We start from the raw sequence: 20,692 nt of genomic DNA on the forward strand, positions 1-20,692 counted from the left end.
TTTAGATAACCCCCCCCCCCAAAAAAAACCTAAAATTGTGACGAATTTTTTTTTCGTTCGGCTTGAATTACGCTTCACCGACATAATCACTAAACTCGAAATAATTTTACGAACAAAACGCATTAAATTATTATTCTAAACATAGCCCTGATGCGAAGCGAGGACTCCCTACCTGATTAATACCAATCACTATAAATCAAACACAAAGCTAAATGGCATTAGTTGTGGAATCTCAAAAACAGGTTAGCACCACACTATGATAACTTAAAAGAAAGGAATTAAGAAGAATACATTTAGGCAAATGAAAGCAAATGTGTGTTTCACTTCGGTGCTTTCCAAAAATAAAATGAAAATAAAAGATATATACATATTATTACGATTCTTTCTCCATAAAGTAATCTCCTCACATAATTATATAGGTAATTTATTTGTTATCTAAAATACAATGATTACGTAAGACAGCCTTAACGATGCCCAATCAGTTAAACAGATATTTTTTGAGATGTGGTCACAAAACGAATTCATGTAATCATTTAATAAATTAATAACGAATAATTATTATTTCTCTTTTCTAACTAAATCACAATTATTAACTAATATTTCAATTTCAATATCATATAATATCTAAATTATAATTATATAATAAAATAATACTGAGACACTTATATAAATTCTAGGTCATAAAAGTTGATATTACACCTATGAAGTGTAAAACGCCAAATATAAATGCCTAGTTTTTGCTGAATTGAAGTATTACGAATCGTTTCACAAGCTGCAGTGTTAGTAGCGTGCGAATTAGTGCCTTATCATCTTTGAAAGAACTTTTGTCGTGTATATACCATTTGGCTCAAGAATTCAATTCCATGAATCAACTTTGTTATTGACGAGAGTGTTACTAATCAATATATTGGATAATGAATCAACTTCATCAGCAAATCGACCACGAGGTGTTCTATTCCATCCATTTTATTTGATGTGTACCATCAATTGTTTGGATTCTCTCTGAGATTAAACATTTTTTCAGATTCAAGAGAATATAATAGTTTGAAAGAGTCCATCAAAAAAGCGTTTCCAATCCGTTTATCCTTTCAAAACTATGTTGCGTTTCAATTCCTATTTCTTTGAAGAATGAAGAAGAGAAAGGTATGTTGAAATCCTCGATTGAAACTGCAACCTGAATAAGATTCTTCCATGTTGATCCACTACCCTTGTATATGCCATCGTTAGAAATTAATAACCACCCCCTCCCTATATAGACATTTTATGATCATAACCCATAACGCATTGTGTTCGACTTTAAAACGCCATATCCTTTTTCCCAACAATGCTAGGGTGGCGTTTGGTTTGAGGATTTGAAATCCTATCATGCGTTTGGTTCAGGAATTTGAAATCCAGGAATTTATAAAACGTAAACGTAAAATGTAAAAAATAAAACGTAAGCCGTAAACATACAACTTAAACATAAAACATATCTTGTAAAACATAAACGTAAAGCATAAATTTTAAACGTAAAGCTTAAAATGTAAATGTACAACGTAAATAAAACGTAGAATGTAACGTGAAGTGTAAACCGTAAAACGTAATACAAACATAAAACATAAAGCGTAAACGTAAACATAAAATGTAACGCAAAGCGTAAAACGTATCACATAAAACATAAACTTAAAATGTAAACGTAAGACGTAAACGTGAAACGAAAACGTGACACGCGACACTTAAAAATATAACACGTAAAACGTAACATGTAAAGGTAACACGTAAATATAAAAGTAAACCGTAAACGTAAAACGTAAAACGTAAACGTAAAACGGCAATCGTAAACGTAAACGGTAAATCGTAAAACGTAAACATAGATAGTAGAACGTAAATTAGACAGAGAGAGAAAAAAAAAAGAGAGGGTGAGGCAAAGCATGTCGAGGGTAAGCACGGAAGGGTTTAGAGAGCGATTCAACGGTAAACATGAGGGTCACAATCACGGGGGTTTCAACAAAAACCGATTAACATCGTATATGTTTTTCAATTTTCCGGACGATTCGAAAGTTGTCGATTTCTGGAAACTTTTCAAACAATTCGGTACGGTTAGGGACGTGTATATCGCAAACAAACGACTACATAACGGGAAGAAATTCGTCTTTGTTAGGTTCGCAGATTTGGTGGATAGTTCGAAGCTGCTGATGTCTTTGGGTACAATCAAGTTTAAAGATTCTGAGATGAAAGTTTTCAAAGCAACAAATAGGGCCCCTAAAGATCCAGTGTCCAACAAGGCTCAGTTCATCCCACAGCGAACCTATGCAGGTTTCAATCCTAATAGGTTTCAGGATGGACGATCCTTCTCTGATATTTTGGGCCAAAACAAAGATCTAAGGGAAAAGCTTAACGTCATGAGGAATATTCAAGAAGTTCATGCGCAGGTGGTTCAAGAGTCGATAATGAAAGTCGAGGTTAAAGTCGTCAATGTGTCTGATGATCCAGGTTATGATAATAGTGATTTATTAAAGAAAGCTGTTGTTGGTGATGCAAAAACCTTGGATGTCCTGAATAACCTCAAAAATATTCTCAAGGCAGAAGGTTTACACGAGGTGGAAGTTAAAAAGTTAGGTGGCATGGGTGTCTTGTTGATTTTCCCATCAGTTGATTCTGCGAAGAAGGTGGTTGAAGGTGATCATCCTATCAAGAAATGGGCTCTAAAAACTTGTCTATGGGACTTCTCTACTTGGTCGGATCGTCGGATGGCTTGGCTATCAATTCAGTGTGTTCCATTACCTTGTTGGACTGTAAAAACCTTTATGGATATTGTGGAATGGTATGGTGTCGCGTACATGATGGAAAATTGTTCAATCCAAGGGAATCAAAACTTAATCACAGGAAGAGTGTATGTTAAGCTTAATAACCCTGATAAGATTAATGATTCTCTGAAAATCATTTATAAATCTAAAGAATACTTTGTTACTATCATGGAGGAAGGTGTTATTCGGAATAATGGGAGATCTGAGAACAGTGGTGTTGCTGATAGTTGTAATAGATGTGCTGTTAGTTGTCACATGTGCTGTAATGCGAGATGTTATGATGACAATTCATCTGATTTCATTGATTCGGATCAAATTGATTCGGATAACTGTTATTATGGATCGAAGGATGATGATGAACCTCCTAAAGATGACGATGAATTTAGTTTATTCAATGAGGTTCTCAAGAGTGATGAAGATGATGATAATGATTTTTCTTGTAACAACGATGATGTCATGCCGGAAAACTGCAACTTGCCAGATAATTCACTGCCGGAAGATGTTGAGTCAGCAAACTTGGGAGTTGGTGAAGATAGCATTAATGATGAGAGAGTGGATGAGACAAAAGATGAGAATAACGGCCATTGTGGGGTTTCCAATGATAATCGTAGCAACCCTACTTCCAACGAAAAGACGCATGATTCTATTGGTAAACCTATCAACAGTGATAATCGTAACAGTTGTGCCAAACACTCGGGTAGTGGGCCTAATGTTAACTTGGGTTGTAAGGATGGGCCCAACTTGACTAATTCAGATGGGCCGATGGGAAATGATAATAAGGAGATGGGTCATAGTGAATCAAACACTGTTGATGGGCCTAACTATTGTGATAAATCAAATAAGGCTACAGATAATAACTGTTATGATAAAGTGAATAAGGCTACAGATAATAATCATCGATGCTCTGTCGATGGGCCTAATAGAGATCATTTATCTTATGTATACTATTCGACCTCCAATCGTAAGAAAGTGTGTGTTGGTGCATCCCATGGGTCGATACTGGCCAGTAGGGTCTCAAATTCGGAGGTGACATATTGCAGTGAATGCTATCTCATGGCTATGTCTAATTGTAGGGCATCTAATCGTATTATGAGGATGAGAAACCGCTCCAAATGTGGTAACGCTTACAACTGCAAAATGTGTAGGAAAAGAGGTACTGGTAAGATCAATAAGGCCCATGGGAATAGAGCTCCTAAGAATAAGAAGACTCATGTAGCATCCACTTCAATCGACAGTAAGGAATTGAGAAAATATGGAGAACAAGTCGGGCTAAGGTGGACCACACCGGCCCCCCAGTAAGTTCTTCCTGTTCTTTATCGTTTAAATATGTTTCCTCATGAAAATTTTATCTCTTAATGTTAGAGATTTCGCGGTTAAAGGGAAATTTGGTTGGGTGCGTAGTATTTGTTCAAGGAACGCCCTTCTATTGCGGTCTTCCAAGAAACTAAATGTAAATCTGTTTCGGAATTGTGGGTGCAATCTCTATGGGGAGATTCAAATTTTGGCTTCGTACAAAATGTAACACCGGCCATTTTTTTTTTTTAAAACACAACGGAAGACTTATTAACAAACACACTATAGGTCACGACATTATATGAAACTGAGTAATTAAGTTTACACAACGGTGTTACGTTATTACAAAACATGATTTATACAAAAGTCCACATCAGAGTTGGGTTGTCAAACATGCATTCTGCATCAATACCCATTCCGACTAGCAGTACCTAAACCTGCAAAGGGGGAAACATGTGGGGGATTAGCGCACCGCTAAGTGAATGGAATCTATCTAACAGATATAGCTTAAGCCACACACAAGCTATATACATCAACAATACCTGCTAACTACCAACTAGCATACAAAAGACAATACGAGGATCGGCGGCTTGTACGAGCACACGACTCCCAGCTGATCGGGCCTGAGTCTACCGATAGTCCCTGCTACTCAATTCACAGTATAGTTATCCAGATGCAGGGGGTGCATCGTTCACACTATACTCCACAATTAGTAGCCTATGGACCCAACCTCCCCTAGGCACGGTTGACCTCATACGGACTCTAACATCTCCTAGGCACGGTATCGAGTCCCCAGTCTCCCTAGGCCCGACTGGTGCCATTCACACAGTGTACACAAATTCACATACAACATCAGGCAACGATATTATTATTCTAACATGGCAATTTCTACACTATGCATGGTAAAAGAGTCGACCACAGTAGCATGATATGCTACTTAAACTCTATCCGTAGATAGACCCACTCACCAATTACCAGCAACTGCTCAGTTATTATTTCTGAGCTTCTTCCTTGTCCTTATCTCCTGAGAACAGCAAAAACCAAGTTAGAATAGTGTTCCCATCAAGATTAGACACACTGACAGCGAATTATAGCAAATTCATAAAAAAATGCGTCCGCTAACACTTATGCACTTTCAAAATTTACATCCTGAACACCAAAATATAAACGGGCAGCATAACGGCTAGAAAAAGGCACTTTGGTAAAACATTCTGCCCTGTACACACAGTCGGTCGACTGACACTTACAGTCGGTCGACTGTCGACACAATCGGTCGACTGACCTGTCCAGTCGGTCAATTCATTGGGTAATACAACAATCGGCCAAAGGTAAATCTCAGTCGGTCGGTTCACTCGCCAGTCGGTCGGTTCACCCTCAGTCGGTCGACTGTCGTCCGACAGTCGGCCGACTGTGTTCATCTTCCTCAGAAACTGAACAAAGGCTACGGACTTCACGATGAAATCCTCAAATCTCGATCTAGAGCTCGTCTTAAACACCAAAATCGACCACAACTTGTACACTACTTGTTATAGACTCAAAACTCACAACAATTTGACCATAACAACACTTAAATCACTTGTTTTGACACAAATTCAAGCTTTTTACAAAACTCACACAAAACCAAGAATTTAACAACGAATTGAACACAAAAACACATGTTACTTACCTTGATAGACTCAGTAATCTGTAAGAAACAAGATGGTATGAACAATTTGAGCTCTAGAACACAATTTAGGAATTAGGGTTTGAAGAGGTGGAAGTTAGGTACGGGAGTGAAGAATGAATTTTCTAAAAATGGTAAGGAAATACAGTACACTAGTTTCTTAGTTGGGTTTAATTCCCACACTGAGCAACACACGAGTATTTACCAGTTATCTGATATCTTTCGCACAAGATTAGGTAACCCAAACGAGGTCCAAATAAAATAAACAAACCTGTTCTGGGACCCTTGTCACAAACTGGACACAACACAAATATAATAAAACACTAATTAAATAATTAAAATAAAAATCACTTAAGACTAAGCACAAACCCTAAGGGCAAAAAGACAACTTACAACTAGCCCGGGTTTCAGTCTGTTACAAATCCACCCCCCTTAAGGAGATTCCGTCCTCGGAATCTGGTCTTGGTCAAACAAATGAGGGTAGCGGTTTCTCATCAACTCTTCCATTTCCCACGTAAGATTAGAACCCAAACTGTGTTTCCACTCGATCAACACCATCGGTATCTCTTTATTTCTCAACTTAGTCACCTTTCGGTCAACTACACAGACCGGCTCTTCCACCAATTTCTTATTCAAATCGACTCTTAAATCTTCTAAAGGAAGGAGTTGTGTTTCATCATCGACTTTACACTTACGAAGATAACACACGTTAAATGTATTATGAATACCGGCTAACTCTGGCGGAAGATCTAACACCACAGTCTGATCATTCAACACTTCACTGATCGAAAACGGACCAATAAATCTCGGTGCTAACTTACCACGTTTACCGAATCTGATAACCCCTTTCCACGGCGAAACTTTCAGATACACTCGTTCACCCACATTAAAGCTTACCGGGCGTCTACGCGGATCAGCATACATTTTCTGCCTATCTCTAGCGGCTTTCAACTTTTCTCTCGCAATTGCAACTTTTTCGACTGTCATTTGAACAATTTCGGGACCTGCAAACTGTTTCTCCCCGGCTTCTAACCAACAAGTCGGAGTTCTGCAACGACGACCGTATAACATTTCATAGGACGGCATCCCTATACTCGAATGATATGAATTATTATACGCAAATTCGATCAACGGCAAATGTGTATCCCACGAACCACCGTATTCTAACACACAAGCCCTTAACATATCCTCCAAAGTCTGTATCGTTCTTTCACTCTGACCGTCTGTCTGAGGATGATAAGCTGTACTTAAATTCACACGTGTACCCAAATTCTGTTGAAGACTATTCCAAAAATTCGACACAAATCTGGAATCTCTGTCTGAAACGATCGATAATGGCACACCATGTCGACTAACTATCTCGTTTATATACAATTCGACTAACTCACTTAACGAAGCTGTTTCACGAGTAGCAAGAAAATTAGCACTTTTAGTTAGGCTATCCACTATTACCCAAATCATATCATGTCTTTTCTGAGTTCGAGGTAATTTGGTCACAAAATCCATCGTTATATGTTCCCATTTCCACTCTGGAATCTGTAACTGACGTAACGAACCATAAGGTTTCTGATGTTCGGCCTTCACTTGAGCACATATATGACACTTTTCGACAAAACGGGCGATATCTGATTTCATTGTTGGCCAGCAATACACTGTTTTCAAATCATGATACATCTTATTACTACCCGGATGTACTGTCAATCTGGATTTGTGAGCTTCCGTCATGATTAAATCCCTCAAATCTCCAAGCTTAGGTACCCAAACACGATTGTTTAAGGTCTTTAGTCCACGTGAGTCATCAATTAAGTCCACTTTTCGTTTGGTCATTTGTTCAGATTTAATATGTTCGTCCTCTAAATCACAGGCCTGAATGGTTTTTAAGCTGTTAATCAAATCTGAAGTTATATTCAAACGAAGAAATTTCACATTTTCACTTGACTTTTTACGACTTAGCGCATCTGCAACCACATTTGCCTTACCCGGATGGTATTTAATTTCACAATCGTAATCTTTGATCAACTCTTGCCATCGTCTCTGACGCATATTCAATTCTTTCTGTGAGAAGATATACTGCAAACTCTTGTGATCTGTACATATAACACAATGGGTTCCATACAAATAGTGTCTCCACAGTTTCAAAGCAAACACTACTGCAGCCATTTCAAGATCATGCACTGGATAATTCTTCTCATGAACTTTCAACTGTCGCGAGGCGTAGGCGATTACTTTATCTCTTTGCATTAATACACAACCCAACCCAGCATATGATGCATCACAGTATACCACGAAGTTGTCTGAACCTTCTGGTAAAGCTAACACTGGTGCCTGACACAGTAGTTGTTTCAAAATCTGAAAAGCCTTTTCCTGTTCATCAGTCCATCGAAAGGCTACATCTTTACGAGTCAACTTAGTCAATGGACCCGCTATTTTGGAGAAATCTTTGATAAATCTGCGATAATAACCAGCCAATCCCAGAAAACTCTTAATCTCAGTCGGAGTCCTCGGAGAATTCCAATTCATTACCGCTTCTATCTTTGTCGGATCAACTTTTATACCCTCGGTACAAATCACATGACCCAAAAACTGCACTTCATGTAACCAAAATTCACACTTTGAAAATTTTGCAAATAGTTGCTCACGTTTTAACAAGTTCAAAACCAACCTCAGATGTTCAGCATGTTCACTCTCTGTTTTCGAATACACCAATATGTCATCAATAAACACAATCACAAACTTATCTAAGAATGGACGACACACTCTATTCATTAGATCCATGAAGACTGCTGGCGCATTCGTCAACCCAAAAGGCATGACAAGAAATTCATAATGACCATACCTTGTTCTGAACGCTGTTTTCGGTATATCTGATTCAGCAACACGAACCTGATGATATCTGGATCGTAAGTCTATCTTAGAAAAGAAAGAAGCACCCTGTAACTGATCGAACAAATCATCTATTCGAGGTAACGGATACTTATTCTTCACAGTTCTTTTGTTCAATTCACAATAATCAATACACATACGCATTGACCCATCTTTCTTTTTAACAAACAATACCGGAGCACCCCACGGTGAAGAACTCGGTCGGATAAACCCACGATCTAATAGTTCTTGAATCTGTGACATCATTTCACGGATTTCAGACGGCGCTAATCGGTATGGAGCTTTTGCAACTGGAGTTGTTCCATGAACCAACTCAATCTTATATTCGACTTCCCTTACCGGCGGCAGACCTGGTAACTCATCTGAGAACACTTCGGGAAATTCTGATACTACTGGAATATCGGCCACAGTTCTCTTTTCTTTCTTCGCATCAATCACATACGCAAGAAACGAATCACAACCCTTTTCCATCGACTTTTTCGCTTTCATCATGGTTATCAACAGAAAATTATACCCTCCCCGCTCCCCTCGGGCCACAACACGGGTTCCATCGGTCGAACGAAAGGTAATCATCTTCCTATCACACTTAATATTAGCCCTAAGCTGTAGTGACCCGAACTTTTCCATATTTATATATATTAATTGAGATTGATATTTACATGATTAAATGTTTCCAACATGTTAAGCAATCAAACTTGTTAAGACTTGATTAATTGAAATATGTTTCATATAGACAATTGACCACCCAAGTTGACCGGCGATTCACGAACGTTAAAACTTGTAAAAACGACATGACGATATATATATGGATATACATATGGTTAACATGAGATTATGATAAGTAATTATCTCCATAAGTATATTAACAATGAGTTATATACATATAAACAAGACTACTAACTTAGGGATTTCGAAACGAGACATATATGTAACGATTATCGTTGTAACGACATTTAAATGTATATATATCATATTAAGATATATTAATATATCATAATATCATGATAATATAATAATTTAACATCTCATTAGATATAATAAACAATGAGTTAACAACATTAATTGAGATCGTTAACTTAAAGGTTTCAAAACAACATTTACATGTAACGACTAACGATGACTTGATGACTCAGTTAAAATGTATATACATGTAGTGTATTTAGATGTATTAAAATACTTTTGGAAGACTTCAAGACATATATCAAAACACTCATACTTAACGAAAATGGTTACAGTTACTTTCCCATTCTTTTCTTTCATCAAGAATTCTAGTCGTATTCTTACCCGTATTATACACAACTTCAAAACGTACTTACTATGGGTATATACCAATAGGAACTAGCATGGGATTCCACTCTTGATTATGTCATGTATGACTAATCAATTTTAACTTCTACCATGAGCTAGTCAACTAACTAGAACTCCTTTTAACCCCACTCACCACTCACCAATTACCACTCATCATTCACTCCATTTCACTTCCAATTCTCTTTCTAATTCTCTCTCAACACACACACACACACTATTATGAATGTATTTTTCCAGTAGTTAATCATCATCTTCATCAAAAATCACTTCAAGAATCAAGCTATAATCATCATAGGAAGAACACTTCAAGAACACTTCAAAAATCCCTTCAAGTTTACTAATTTACTTCCAAGCTTTCTAATCCATTCCAAGTAATCATCTAAGATCAAGAAACCTTTGTTATATACAGTAGGTTATCTTTCTTATTCAAGGTAATATTCATATTCAAACTTTGATTCAATTTCTATAACTATAAACTATCTTAATTCGAGTAAAAATCTTACTTGAACTTGTTTTTGTGTCATGATCCTACTTCAAGAACTTTCAAGCCATCCAAGATCCTTTGAAGCTAGATCATTTCTTGTCACTTCCAGTAGGTTTACCTACTAAACTTGAGGTAGTAATGATGTTCATAACATCATTCAATTCATATATATAAAACTATCTTATTCGAAGGTTTAAACTCGTAATCACTAGAACATAGTTTAGTTAATTCTAAACTTGTTCGCAAACAAAAGTTAATCCTTCTAACTTGACTTTTAAAATTAACTAAACACATGTTCTATATCTATATGATATGCTAACTTAATGATTTAAAACCTGGAAACACGAAAAACACCGTAAAATCGGATTTGCGCCGTCGTAGTAACACCGCGGGCTGTTTTGGGTTAGTTAATTAAAAACTATGATAAACTTTGATTTAAAAGTTGTTATTCTGAGAAAATGATTTTTATTATGAACATGAAACTATATCCAAAAATTATGGTTAAACTCAAAGTGGAAGTATGTTTTCTAAAATGGTCATCTAGACGTCGTTCTTTCGACTGAAATGACTACCTTTACAAAAACGACTTGTAACTTATTTTTCCGACTATAAACCTATACTTTTTCTGTTTAGATTCATAAAATAGAGTTCAATATGAAACCATAGCAATTTGATTCACTCAAAACGGATTTAAAATGAAGAAGTTATGGGTAAAACAAGATTGGATAATTTTTCTCATTTTAGCTACGTGAAAATTGGTAACAAATCTATTCCAACCATAACTTAATCAACTTGTATTTTATATTATGTAATCTTGAGATACCATAGACACGTATACAATGTTTCGACCTATCATGTCGACACATCTATATATATTTCGGAACAACCATAGACACTCTATATGTGAATGTTGGAGTTAGCTATACAGGGTTGAGGTTGATTCCAAAATATATATAGTTTGAGTTGTGATCAATACTGAGATACGTATACACTGGGTCGTGGATTGATTCAAGATAATATTTATTGATTTATTTCTGTACATCTAACTGTGGACAACTAGTTGTAGGTTACTAACGAGGACAGCTGACTTAATAAACTTAAAACATCAAAATATATTAAAAGTGTTGTAAATATATTTTGAACATACTTTAATATATATGTATATATTGTTATAGGTTCGTGAATCAACAGTGGCCAAGTCTTACTTCTCGACGAAGTAAAAATCTGTGAAAGTGAGTTATAGTCCCACTTTTAAAATCTAATATTTTTGGGATGAGAATACATGCAGGTTTTATAAATGATTTACAAAATAGACACAAGTACGTGAAACTACATTCTATGGTTGAATTATCAAAATCGAATATGCCCCTTTTTATTAAGTCTGGTAATCTAAGAATTAGGGAACAGACACCCTAATTGACGCGAATCCTAAAGATAGATCTATTGGGCCTAACAAACCCCATCCAAAGTACCGGATGCTTTAGTACTTCGAAATTTATATCATATCCGAAGGGTGTCCCGGAATGATGGGGATATTCTTATATATGCATCTTGTTAATGTCGGTTACCAGGTGTTCACCATATGAATGATTTTTATCTCTATGTATGGGATGTGTATTGAAATATGAAATCTTGTGGTCTATAATTATGATTTGATATATATAGGTTAAACCTATAACTCACCAACATTTTTATTGACGTTTTAAGCATGTTTATTCTCAGGTGATTATTTAGAGCTTTTGCTGTCGCATACTTAAATAAGGACGAGATTTGGAGTCCATGCTTGTATGATATTGTGTAAAAACTGCATTCAAGAAACTTATTTTGTTGTAACATATTTGTATTGTAAACCATTATGTAATGGTCGTGTGTAAACAGGATATTTTAGATTATCATTATTTGATAATCTACGTACAGCTTTTTAAACCTTTATTGATGAAATAAAGGTTATGGTTTGTTTTAAAATGAATGCGGTCTTTGAAAAACGTCTCATATAGAGGTCAAAACCTCGCAACGAAATCAATTAATATGGAACGTTTTTAATCAATAAGAACGGGACATTTCATAAGCGAGCTCAACCAATCCATTCCTAGTACTACATCAAAGCTAGGAATAAGTAACACTAAACAAGTCACCGGGAAAGACTTCCCTTTGATCTCTATACAAACCCCAGTCACATAGGTTGTGACGGGTGTGGTCTTACCATCAGCTACTTCTACACTAACCGGCTTGGGTAACACAGTAGCTGGTAAATTCAACTTAGCACAGAAATCTAGGGACATAAAACACCTATTGGCACCACAATCAAACAATACGCGAGCAGGTATTGAGTTGATTAGAAACATACCGGTGATTACTTCGTCGGTTGCCACAGTATTTTCCACCGACATATGAAAAGATCTAGCCTCTGCTGTTGGAGGGTTCTTCCTCTTCTGCCCACTCGAGGCAGTTGACCCTCCAGCTGATGCTGAACGCGCCCCTGACCCTGCCCCGGAACTACCACTCTTCGACGGACAACTAATTACACGATGCCCTGATTTGTGACAACTCCAACACACACTATTCGGATACGGGCATGCTGAAGACTCATGCCCAACAACACCACACTTTAAGCATCTTCTTGTAGCCTCAGAACACTGGCCACTGTGAGAAGATCGACACGTGTGACACCAATTCTCTTTACCTGATCCAAATCCAGTACTACTCTGACCACTTTTACCCTTCGATTTAAACCCACTAGACTTCTTAAATTTAGATCCTGATTGACCAGATACTTGTCCACCTTGTTGTAGCACATTACCAAACATTCTGTTTCTGGCGACCTGAACATCACTTTCTACCATATTAGCCATCACAACCGCTTGAGACAACGACGTAGCCGGTCTAACAAAAGTTCGATACTCTGGCAAAATGATATTAACAAAATGTTGTATACGAGACGCTTCGTCTGGCACCCATTGTTGTACAAACCTTAGTTTATTCATATACTTCTCTACTACCTCGTCGATCGTCATTTGAGGTGTCATCTTCATTTCAAGAAACTCAGTCTTGATTCGGTTCATATCAAATGGATTACAGTACTGTTCACACACCTTTCCATGAAACTGCTCCCAAGTGATCATACTCACTTGTTCTTTCGGTATACTGGAAATCAAGGAATCCCACCAAATCATAGCCCTACCTTTCAACATTTGACTAGCATATGTCACTTTCAGCTCGGGTTCACACTGGCACGCTTTAAATACCCTTTCAATTTCTCGCAACCAATTGAGAGTTACAGTCGGATCAGTACTTCCAGAGAACTCAGAGGGTTTGCAATCACGGAAGTTCTTATAAGTACACTTTTTGGGTGGTTGCATGTAAGGTTGTTGGAACATTTGCATTTGGTATGGATTCATCATCATGGGATTTTGGTAAGTAAAAGTGTTTTGCGGTGGCATATAATATTGGTTAGGTATTTGATTCTGAAACTGGTTCTGGTGCACATTAGGTATCGTTTGGGATTGCGCTGTTAGGAATCCAGGTGGTGTATCATCATTTCCAGAATGCCTTGCCAATTCAAGCTCATTAATTTTGTCCTCGGCCTCTTTTAGCTTGCTTTCTAACTTAAGGATGTAACTACTCTGATCATCATCAGACTCAACACCCTCTTCTGGTGCTCTGAATGTTCCGGGGTTGGATGGGCCAGTTGCATTTCTATCAGACATACCTGTGCTACAAAACAGCTCACATAAAAGCTTAGTGGATAACAGTTAGTTCAATCACAACTAACACACGTATATCCTATTTTCACTTAGCCCCCCACTCCCACAGACATGTTTGACTTGCCTCAGGGTTTGGGAACAAAGTACGCGTACGTATTTGCTGCCAACCCAGGCTCTGATACCAACTTGTAACACCGGCCATTTTTTTTTTTTTTAAACACAACGGAAGACTTATTAACAAACACACTATAGGTCACGACATTATATTAAACTGAGTAATTAAGTTTACACAACGGTGTTACGTTATTACAAAACATGATTTATACAAAAGTCCACATCAGAGTTGGGTTGTCAAACATGCCTTCTGCATCAATACCCATTCCGACTAGCAGTACCTAAACCTGCAAAGGGGGAAACATGTGGGGGATTAGCGCACCGCTAAGTGAATGGAATCTATCTAACAGATATAGCTTAAGCCACACACAAGCTATATACATCAACAATACCTTCTAACTACCAACTAGCATACAAAAGACAATACGAGGATCGGCGGCTTGTACGAGCACACGACTCCCAGCTGATCGGGCCTGAGTCTACAGATAGTCCCTGCTACTCAATTCACAGTATAGTTATCCAGATGCAGGGGGTGCATCGTTCACACTATACTCCATAATTAGTAGCCTATGGACCCAACCTCCCCTAGGCACGGTTGACCTCATACGGACTCTAACCTCTCCTAGGCACGGTATCGAGTCCCCAGTCTCCCTAGGCCCGACTGGTGCCATTCACACAGTGTACACAAATTCACATACAACATCAGGCAACGATATTATTATTCTAACATGGCAATTTCTACACTATGCATGGTAAAAGAGTCGACCACGGTAGCATGATATGCTACTTAAACTCTATCAGTAGATAGACCCACTCACCAATTACCAGCAACTGCTCAGTTATTATTTCTGAGCTTCTTCCTTGTCCTTATCTCCTGAGAACAGCAAAAACCAAGTTAGAATAGTGTTCCCATCAAGATTAGACACACTGACAGCGAATTATAGCAAATTCATAAAAAAATGCGTCCGCTAACACTTATGCACTTTCAAAATTTACATCCTGAACACCAAAATATAAACGGGCAGCATAACGGCTAGAAAAAGGCACTTTGGTAAAACATTCTGCCCTGTACACACAGTCGGTCGACTGACACTTACAGTCGGTCGACTGACACTTGCAGTCGGTCGACTGTCGACACAATCGGTCGACTGACCTGTCCAGTCGGTCGATTCATTGGGTAATACATCAATCGGCCAAAGGTAAATCTCAGTCGGTCGGTTCACTCGCCAGTCGGTCGGTTCACCCTCAGTCGGTCGACTGTCGTCCGACAGTCGGCCGACTGTGTTCATCTTCCTCAGAAACTGAACAAAGGCTACGGACTTCACGATGAAATCCTCAAATCTCGATCTAGAGCTCGTCTTAAACACCAAAATCGACCACAACTTGTACACTACTTGTTATAGACTCAAAACTCACAACAATTTGACCATAACAACACTTAAATCACTTGTTTTGACACAAATTCAAGCTTTTTACAAAACTCACACAAAACCAAGAATTTAACAACGAATTGAACACAAAAACACATGTTACTTACCTTGATAGACTCAGTAATCTGTAAGAAACAAGATGGTATGAACAATTTGAGCTCTAGAACACAATTTAGGAATTAGGGTTTGAAGAGGTGGAAGTTAGGTACGGGAGTGAAGAATGAATTTTCTAGAAATGGGAAGGAAATACAGTACACTAGTCTCTTAGTTGGGTTTAATTCCCACACTGAGCAACACACGGGTATTTACCAGTTATCTGATATCTTCGCACAAGATTAGGTAACCCAAACGAGGTCCAAATAAAATAAACAAACCTGTTCTGGGACCCTTGTCACAAACTGGACACAACACAAATATAATAAAACACTAATTAAATAATTAAAATAAAAATCACTTAAGACTAAGCACAAACCCTAAGGGCAAAAAGACAACTTACAACTAGCCCGGGTTTCAGTCTGTTACACAAAAGGAAGCAGTGGGTAAATCGGGTGGTTAATGTGTTTGATATTGATTGTACTACGGGGTGTGAGATGTTTATTGCAATTAGAGGCAAGTGGAAAAAATTGGGTATGGAGTCAACAATTGTCAACGTGTACGGTCCCCATAATGATAGATGTAAGAAGGTATTGTGGGAATTGTTGGATAGGCTTGTTAATAGTATTAATTCATCTTTGCTCTTGAGCGGGGACTTTAATGAGGTTAGGGAAAGTTCGGATCGTTTGAACTCGCAATCTCACAAAAGTATGGATGATAGATTTAACGAGTTTATTGAACGAAATAACTTAATTGAGATTCCAATTAACGGAAGAAAGTTTACAAGAATAAGCAATGATGGATTTAAGTTTAGTAAAATTGATAGGTTTCTTGTATCGGATAATTTCATTAGTCTTTGGGAAGACCTCTCGATTATGGCTCTTGATAGAAACTTGTCAGATCATTGCCCCTTGTTACTTCACGATAAGTTAATAGACTATGTCCCGCGACCTTTCAAAGTTTTGATGAATGGTTCAACCATGTTGAAGTGGATCAAATCATCCAAGAGGCTTGGATTAAACCAATTTGGGGTTCGAGGAAAGATTGCATCTTTAGGGATAAATTAAAAAATGTGAAGTTCGCGTTAAAATCTTGGAGTATTTCTAAATTTGGTGGCCTTGACAATGAAATTAACGATCTCAAAAATTAAGTGCTTGAGTGGGAATTAAAAGCGAAAAATCAAAACATTAGTGAGTCGGAAAGAGAATTGTGGTTAGAGTGTAGGAGACGATGTGTTGAAAAGGAAAAGATCAAAACAAGTATGTTAAAACAAAAGGCGAGAATCAAATGGATACTAGACGGAGACGAGAACTCAAAATTTTTTCATGCAACAATCCGGTGGAAATATAATAAATGTAACTTTGGTGGTATTAATGTTGATGGTGTTTGGGTGGACGAGCCTTCGGTTGTTAAAGATTGCGTGTTTAAGTATTTTAAAAATGTTTTTTCATCAAGCACCTCCCATTCTCCGAAGCTTGCAGGCTGTCTGGTTGGGCCTGGCCCAGATTGTGTTACCAACAGGCCGGGTTCTGCAGATTCTGTCCAGGCCGAAGTTCATGGCTGTTTTCGCATTTCCAGTACAAAATCCACGAATCTTGAAGCTGAATTTTCTGTTGATGAGATCTGGAAACGCGTTAAATAATGTGCTAGTAATAAAGCTCCGGGGCCGGACGGGTTTAACATACGATTTTTCAAAAAAATTTGGTCCATTATCCGCGATGATTTAGTAGAAGCAGTCAACTTCTTTTGGTCAACGGGTGAAATATCGTACCGGTGTAATTCTTCCTTCATCACTCTCATCCCTAAAACGACCGACCCGATTAATTTGGGTGAATATCACCTATTAGTTTGATAGGTAGTTATTACAAAATTATTGCGAAGTTGCCATCAATAAGAATTAGGAAAGTAATTCCCGGTCTTGTGGGTTTCGAGCAAAGCGCATTTATTCGGGGGAGGAATATATTGGATGGGGCACTTATTGCAAATGAATCATATGAGTTCTTGAAAAATAATCGGGTGGGAAGTATGATATTCAAAGTAGATTTTGAGAAGGCCTTTGATAGTCTATGATATTCAAAGTAGATTTTGAGAAGGCCTTTGTTAGTCTCAATTGGAAGTTCTTAGATGATATGATGAATTACATGGGCTTCGGGGTCAAATGGCGGGGTTGGATCATATCGTGTTTGAAAACGACTTCAATCTCAATTCTTGTAAATGGTTCACCTACAAAAAATTTCAACCTTGAAAGGGGTGTGAGACAAGGGGATCCACTTTCTCCTTTTCTATTCATTATAGTGGCAGGAGGTCTCAATTGGTTAACGAAATTGGCGGTGGCGAAGAACCTTTTTTGTGGTGTTGAGATTGGAAAAGATAAAAATCCCGATTTCTCATTTGCAATATGCGGACGATACGATTTTTTTCGAAAAGTGGAGTTTGGATAATATTGTAAATCTTATGAAACTTCTTAAGTGTTTTGAATTGTGTTCGGGTTTAAAGGTAAACTACAATAAGAGCAATCTCTTTAGTGTTGGGGTGAATAAGAAGGATATCGAATCCATGGCAAATGTTATGGGATGTAAAGTCGGTTCCTTTCCTTTTATATATCTCGGATTACCAATTGTTGCGAAAATGAATAAGTTGGAAAGTTGGAAACCGGTAATTGACAAATTTGAGAAAAGGTTGGTGGATTGGAAAGCTCGTACGATGTCTTTCGGTGGTCGTTTAACCCTCGTCAATTCGGTCCTTAATAGTTTACCGTTGTATTACTTTTCGCTCTTCCGTGCTCCTCCTTGCGTGCTTAAAAAATTAGAGTGTGTGAGACGTAAATTTTTTTGGGGCGGGTCGGGAGATGTGTCTAAAATGTCGTGGGTAAAAATGGGATGATGTTATCCGTTCTTGGGCGGATGGCGGACTTAATATTGGTTCACTTGAGTGCAAAAATTTATCTTTAATCGACAAGTGGTGGTGGAGGTTTCTTACCGAACCCACTTCCTTGTAGGTTAATGTTATTAAAAGCATATATGGGGGTTCGAGGTCGATTTCCATGGGTGGGGTTGTGTATAATTCATGTACTAATAGTATTTGGAGCAAAATTGTTAAAACATGGTACGAGATTGATAGCAAAGGTGTAGATTTCTCAAAGTCATTTCAAAAGAAGATCGGGAATGGTACGGGTACGAAATTTTGGGATGATACTTGGATCAACGACAAACCGTTAAAAGAGATTTTTAAGAGATTGGTGCGGCTTGAAACAAATACGGATGCTTTGGTTGCGGATCGAGTTGATTGGGATGGACATAAATGTATTATGAAATGGTCTTGGAATCGAAGAATCACGGGTAGAACAGCGGGAGAGCTTGCTGATTTGGATCGCTTGGTTACTTCGGTTACTTTACATCCCGAGTTGGTCGATCATTGGCTATGGAGGCTTTGCGGGGTCCGGTCGGTTCTCCACTCACTCATTATCGGCACACCTCATGGGTAAACTCTATCCTCCAAACTCATCTAATATTGCAACTCAAAAAAATGGATTAGTTCCAAAAAAAATTGGTATTTTCGTGTGGCGGGCTAGGAGGGGTAGATTACCCGTTGTAGTGACCCGAACTTTTCCATGTTTATTTATTAAATGAAAACTATGTTTACATGATTAAATGTTTTCAACATGTTAAGCAATCAAACTTGTTAAAACTTGATTAATTGAAATGAGCTTTATGTAGACAATTGACCACCCAAGTTGATCGGCGATTCACGAACGTTAAAACTTGTAAAAAATATATGATGTTATATATATATATATATATGGATATATATATATATATATATATATATATATATATATATATATATATATATATATATATATATATATATATATATATATATATATATATATATATATATATAGTTAACATGATACTATGATAAGTGCGTATCTCACTAGTTATATTAACAAGGAGTTATATACATAAAATGAGACTAGTGAATAAAGAAACTCGAAACGATATATATAACGATTATTGTTATAACAACGTCTTACTAAATATATATGTATCATATTAAGATATTGTTACACTATATTTAACATGATAAAATGATAAATATATATATCATTAGGTATGTTAACAATGAACTACATATGTAAAACAACACTACTAACTTAAGAATTTCAAAACGAGTTATATATGTAACGATTATCGTTGTAACGGCATATTAATATATATATATCATATTAAGATATATTCATACATCATAATATCATGATAATATAATAATTTAACATCTCATTAGATATAATAAACAATGGGTTAACAACATTAAATGAGATCGTTAACTTAAAGGTTTTAAAACAACAATTACATGTAACGACTAACGATGACTTAATGACTCCGTTAAAATGTATATACATGTAGTGTTTTAATATGTATATATACACTTTTAAAAGACTTCAAGACACTTATCAAAGTACTTCTACTTAACAAAAATTCTTACAATTACATCCTCATTCATTTTCTTCAACAATTCTACTCGTATGCACCCGTATTCGTACTCGAACAATACATAGCTTTTAGATGTATATACTATTGGTATATACACTCAATCATCAGCTCCTTAGTAGCCCATGTGAGTCGTTAAATATGTGGGAACCATCATTTGGCAACTAGCATGAATGATTACACTAAAAATCAAACTAATGTAGCCTATTTTTGACTACCATATTCACGTAAATGGAGAGCACTACAAACACATTCACTTTGCAATTTTCTTGAATCAAATTACTCTCTCTCAAGTATTCTTCCATTGTTCTAAGTGTTCTTCATCATCTTCATCAAAATCTAGCTCAATCTAGCTCAAAAATCCAAACATAAAACAACTTACAAAACAACAACTCAAGAACTCATCAAGAACACTTTCAAGGTTACTAGCTTACTTTCAAT

This window comes from Rutidosis leptorrhynchoides, chromosome 1 (assembly GCF_046630445.1).
Source record: "Rutidosis leptorrhynchoides isolate AG116_Rl617_1_P2 chromosome 1, CSIRO_AGI_Rlap_v1, whole genome shotgun sequence".
Classification (NCBI taxonomy): domain Eukaryota; kingdom Viridiplantae; phylum Streptophyta; class Magnoliopsida; order Asterales; family Asteraceae; genus Rutidosis; species Rutidosis leptorrhynchoides.